The following is a 6,177-nucleotide window of genomic DNA, read 5'->3' on the forward strand; positions in this document are numbered from 1 at the left end:
TTATTAATAAAATAGAATCATATTAAATATCAATTAAGTTTTTTTTATTTATGCACTTATCAACATTAAAGTTATAATTATTTATATTTAAATTACTTATTCTAACAATTAAATTTTAAAGTACAAAATCAGAAAAATTAATGACTTTGAAATTTATTGTTCTAATATTTTACGCCATATTTTACAAAATCCAATAATCACAATTTCAAATTTTTATTGAAAAACTATTAAACAGATATCTATATTTTCTATCTTTTTGTAAAAGTCAAATTGCTTTTCAGTGAAATAAAAGGTAACTGCTTAATACATATAATAGGTCTGGTGCACTACAAAGTGCACTTATGAAGTGCACTAGTAGTGCACTACTAGTGCACTTTGTAGTGCACTAGTAGTGCACATCTAGTGCACTCCTAGTGCACTTTGTGTAACCTTTAGTGTGAACTCAACTGTAAGTGATAAATCAGTTACACATTCCTTAGTTGATTAAATTGTCTTTTGTAGCTTTAAAGTCTATAACCATGTAGACTGGAATGTCCGTTGTTTTACTCTGGTACCAGCCCTTGCCTGAAACAATGTACGTTTTGGACATATTTTCTACCATTAAAGGTGCCCAGTCGCCATATGACTTGAGAACCAACAAAACAATTGTTATCATTTTAATTAAGAATTTGTTTAAAATATGGTCAATGTTAACTTTTTGAGATTGGAATGTTGTTTTGTTAACCCAATGACTTTTCAGTAAACCTTTAGACCATGGAGGCTGAATGGCTTAAGTGGCATAAAATGTGATGATGGATCGATGTCAGATAATGGATGGTTAAAGCACACCTGTGACGTGGTAATGGAGAACTTGACATGCATGGTGGAAGTTGATCAAGACTATCAATTCTTCGAGAGGTCCAGTGACTATATACTCGCAAGAAGGATATGGTATGGAATAGCTTTCTACACCTCTGTGCTGGCAGATTTGTAAAAATGGAAGTTGTTTCAGTGTGGAGAGAGACAGACATTTTGTATGGTCAGGTAAAATTTGTTTTTGAGGTCACAAGTAAGTCTCAATAAAGGCATTTCCATTTATAGTTGTATAGCTAGCTAGTTAATGGAAAGTTGGTGGTTCTACTCTTAATAGGTGCCTCTCTTTGTCCAAAACAATGCCATTAAGGCATATTTTCCTTTATCTGTAAAGCTGGACAGTCACTATAATAAAATAAGTATTGTATCTGTTTAATTTCAAAAGAATTTAGCTTAAAGTGTTAAATTTTGCAATGTTGTTCTGTTAACACCAGTGACATTTCAGAAAACCCAAACATGTTGGCTGGATTGCTAGGTTCATGTCGGAAGTTGTGATGGAGGATTTATGTTGGAATGTGGATGGTTGTGTGACATTGGTGAAATGATTGTTGTGACATTGGTGAAATGTGATTGTGCTGGAAAGTGAAATGATGGAGCATTGGTAAATTATCTATTTTGAATTTGTGTAAGTCACAAGACAGCTTGAGTGCAACATGTATTGAGGTTCAATTTTTCAATAGTTAAGTGATAAATCAGTTACACATTCCTTAGTTGATTAAATTGTCTTTTGTAGCTTTAAAGTCTATAACCATGTAGACTGGAATGTCCGTTGTTTTACTCTGGTACCAGCCCTTGCCTGAAACAATGTACGTTTGGGACATATTTTCTACCAATAAAGGTGCCCAGTCGCCATATGACTTGAGAACCAACAAAACAATTGTTATCATTTTAATTAAGAATTTGTTTAAAATATGGTCAATGTTAACTTTTTGAGATTGGAATGTTGTTTTGTTAACCCAGTGACTTTTCAGTAAACCTTTAGACCATGGAGGCTGAATGGCTTAAGTGGCATAAAATGTGATGATGGATCGATGTCAGATAATGGATGGTTAAAGCACACCTGTGACATGGTAATGAAGAACTTGACATGCATGGTGGAAGTTGATCAAGACTATCAATTCTTCGAGAGGTCCAGTGACTATATACTCGCAAGAAGGATATGGTATGGAATAGCTTTCTACACCTCTGTGCTGGCAGATTTGTAAGAATGGAAGTTGTTTCAGTGTGGAGAGAGACAGACATTTTGTATGGTCAGGTAAAATTTGTTTTTGAGGTCACAAGTAAGTCTCAATAAAGGCATTTCCATTTATAGTTGTATAGCTAGCTAGTTAATGGAAAGTTGGTGGTTCTACTCTTAATAGGTGCCTCTCTTTGTCCAAAACAATGCCATTAAGGCATATTTTCCTTTATCTGTAAAGCTGGACAGTCACCATAACAAGATAATTATTGTATCTGTTTAATTTCAAAAGAATTTAGCTTATAGTGTTAAATTTTGCAATGTTGTTCTGTTAACCCCAGTGACATTTCAGAAAACCCAAACATGTTGGCTGGATTGCTAGGTTCATGTCGGAAGTTGTGATGGAGGATTTATGTTGGAATGTGGATGGTTGTGTGACATTGGTGAAATGATTGTTGTGACATTGGTGAAGTGTGATTGTGCTGGAAAGTGACATGATGGAGCATTGGTAAATTATCTATTTTGAATTTGTGTAAGTCACAAGACAGCTTGAGTGCAACATGTATTGAGGTTCAATTTTTCAATAGTTAAGTGATAAATCATCAGTTGTTTGATTGGCTTTTGTAGCTTTAAAGTCTATAACCATGTAGACTGGAATGTCCATTGTTTTACTCTGGTACCAGCCCTTGCCTGAAACAATGTACGTTTTGGACATATTTTCTACCTGGTCAGTCACCATATGACTTGAGAACCAAGAAAACTATCTTTTTTGGTTTAGTTTAAAAAGTTTGTTTAAAATATGGTCAATGTTAACATTTTTCGATTGAAATTTTGTTTTGTTAACCAAGTGACTTTTCTGTAAACCCTTAGGCCATGGACACTGAATTGCTTGAGTGGCATCATGTGTGATTATGGATGGATGTCAGAATGTGGATGGTTAACGCACACCTGTGACAGAGTAATGAAGTACTTGACAAGCACAAGGATGTGGATGGCAAAGTGTATGTGTTGGAAAGAGGCATGATGGAGCAATTTGGTATTTTACTATACATTACTTTATTTTAAGGAATTTATCATGATAACTTTTTTGTAAACAATTTTGTAATTTGTGTTACATGTAAATTTGTGAACAATTTTGTGTATTATGGAGGATTTTACTAGATTTATATGGCTTTCCAATTAAAAAAAGAACCAAGTTTAAAAAGATTATTATGCAATTGAGAATTACAGTTGATTGTCTATAGCTAGCTAGACTGGAAACTCAGTGGTTCTATTCAGAATGTGAATTTGCTACTCCTTGCACATAAATGGTATATTTTCATCTGCCACATAATTGGTTAAGATATTGTAGATGTTAAGATTTTGAGATTGGAATGTTTTTTGTTACCCCTGTGATCTTTCAGACCGAGGAGTTGCATCAAATGTGATGATGGATGTGATCTTTCCGACCATGGAGTTGCACCAAATTTGATGATAGACCATGGAGTTGCACCAAATATGATGATCAGACAATGGAGTTGCACCAAATATGATGATGGACCATGGAGTTGCACCAAATATGATGATAGACCATGGAGTTGCACCAAATATGATGATCAGACAATGGAGTTGCACCAAATATGATGATGGACCATGGAGTTGCACCAAATATGATGATGGACCATGGTGTTGCACCAAATATGATGATCAGACCATGGAATTGCACCAAATATGATGACCAGACCCTGGAGTTGCACCAAATGTGATGATGGACCATGGAGTTGCACCAAATATGATGATGGATCATGGAGTTGCACCAAATGTGATGATGGACCATAGAGTTGCACCAAATGTGATGATGGACCATGGAGTTGCACCAAATATGATGATGGATGTGGTATTTCACTGACCATTAAGTTGCATCAAATGTGATGATGGATCGATGTAAGAAAGTGGACTGGGACAGAGTAATGAAGTACTTGACATGCATGGTGGAAGTTGATCGAGACTATCAATTCTTCGAGAGGTCCAGCGACTATATACTCGCAAGAAGGATATGGTATGGAATAGCTTTCTACACCTCTGTGCTGGCAGATTTGTAAGAATGGAAGTTGTTTCAATGTGGAGAGAGACAGACATTTTGTATGGTCAGGTAAAATTTGTTTTTGAGGTCACAAGTAAGTCTCAATAAAGGCATTTCCATTTATAGTTGTATAACTAGCTAGTTTATGGAAAGTTGGTGGTTCTACTCTTAATAGGTGCCTGTCTTTGTCCAAAACAATGCTATTAAGGCATATTTTCCTCTATCTGTAAAGCTAGACAGTCACTATAATAAAATAAGTATTGTATCTGTTTAATTTCAAAAGAATTTAGCTTAAAGTGTTAAATTTTGCAATGTTGTTCTGTTAACACCAGTGACATTTCAGAAAACCCAAACATGTTGGCTGGATTGCTAGGTTCATGTCGGAAGTTGTGATGGAGGATTTATGTTGGAATGTGGATGGTTGTGTGACATTGGTGAAATGATTGTTGTGACATTGGTGAAGTGTGATTGTGCTGGAAAGTGAAATGATGGAGCATTGGTAAATTATCTATTTTGAATTTGTGTAAGTCACAAGACAGCTTGAGTGCAACATGTATTGAGGTTCAATTTTTCAATAGTTAAGTGATAAATCAGTTACACATTCCTTAGTTGATTAAATTGTCTTTTGTAGCTTTAAAGTCTATAACCATGTAGACTGGAATGTCCGTTGTTTTACTCTGGTACCAGCCCTTGCCTGAAACAATGTACGTTTGGGACATATTTTCTACCAATAAAGGTGCCCAGTCGCCTTATGACTTGAGAACCAACAAAACAATTGTTATCATTTTAATTAAGAATTTGTGTAAAATATGGTCAATGTTAACTTTTTGAGATTGGAATGTTGTTTTGTTAACCCAGTGACTTTTCAGTAAACCTTTAGACCATGGAGGCTGAATGGCTTAAGTGGCATAAAATGTGATGATGGATCGATGTCAGATAATGGATGGTTAAAGCACACCTGTGACATGGTAATGAAGAACTTGACATGCATGGTGGAAGTTGATCAAGACTATCAATGCTTCGAGAGGTCCAGTGACTATATACTCGCAAGAAGGATATGGTATGGAATAGCTTTCTACACCTCTGTGCTGGCAGATTTGTAAAAATGGAAGTTGTTTCAGTGTGGAGAGAGACAGACATTTTGTATGGTCAGGTAAAATTTGTTTTTGAGGTCACAAGTTAGTCTCAATAAAGGCATTTCCATTTATAGTTGTATAGCTAGCTAGTTAATGGAAAGTTGGTGGTTCTACTCTTAATAGGTGCCTCTCTTTGTCCAAAACAATGCTATTAAGGCATATTTTCCTTTATCTGTAAAGCTGGACAGTCACTATAATAAAATAAGTATTGTATCTGTTTAATTTCAAAAGAATTTAGCTTAAAGTGTTAAATTTTGCAATGTTGTTCTGTTAACACCAGTGACATTTCAGAAAACCCAAACATGTTGGCTGGATTGCTAGGTTCATGTCGGAAGTTGTGATGGAGGATTTATGTTGGAATGTGGATGGTTGTGTGACATTGGTGAAATGATTGTTGTGACATTGGTGAAGTGTGATTGTGCTGGAAAGTGAAATGATGGAGCATTGGTAAATTATCTATTTTGAATTTGTGTAAGTCACAAGACAGCTTGAGTGCAACATGTATTGAGGTTCAATTTTTCAATAGTTAAGTGATAAATCAGTTACACATTCCTTAGTTGATTAAATTGTCTTTTGTAGCTTTAAAGTCTATAACCATGTAGACTGGAATGTCCGTTGTTTTACTCTGGTACCAGCCCTTGCCTGAAACAATGTACGTTTTGGACATATTTTCTACCAATAAAGGTGCCCAGTCGCCATATGACTTGAGAACCAACAAAACAATTGTTATCATTTTAATTTAGAATTTGTTTAAAATATGGTCAATGTTAACTTTTTGAGATTGGAATGTTGTTTTGTTAACCCAGTGACTTTTCAGTAAACCTTTAGACCATGGAGGCTGAATGGCTTAAGTGGCATAAAATGTGATGATGGATCGATGTCAGATAATGGATGGTTAAAGCACACCTGTGACATGGTAATGAAGAACTTGACATGCATGGTGGAAGTTG

The 6,177-nt window shown here is 35.3% G+C and overlaps 1 long non-coding RNA gene across 3 annotated transcripts; it reads left to right on the forward strand.

Annotated features, from left to right (window-relative positions):
• The first annotated feature begins 854 nt into the window (after positions 1-854).
• LOC132722354 (uncharacterized) lies at positions 855-4,784 on the forward strand. 3 transcript variants are annotated; one of them, XR_009624600.1, is made up of 4 exons: positions 855-2,537; positions 2,900-3,065; positions 3,751-4,160; positions 4,435-4,784. It is a non-coding gene; the product is annotated as an uncharacterized LOC132722354 (long non-coding RNA). The 3 variants fall into 3 exon arrangements; XR_009624599.1 differs by having other exon boundaries at positions 3,751-4,784; XR_009624602.1 differs by lacking the exons at positions 3,751-4,160; positions 4,435-4,784 and adding an exon at positions 3,433-3,702.
• Positions 4,785-6,177: the final 1,393 nt, after the last annotated feature.

The sequence above is a fragment of the Ruditapes philippinarum genome, unplaced genomic scaffold (genome assembly GCF_026571515.1).
Source record: "Ruditapes philippinarum isolate M1 unplaced genomic scaffold, ASM2657151v2 ctg6096_1_1_1_1, whole genome shotgun sequence".
Lineage (NCBI taxonomy): Eukaryota > Metazoa > Mollusca > Bivalvia > Venerida > Veneridae > Ruditapes > Ruditapes philippinarum.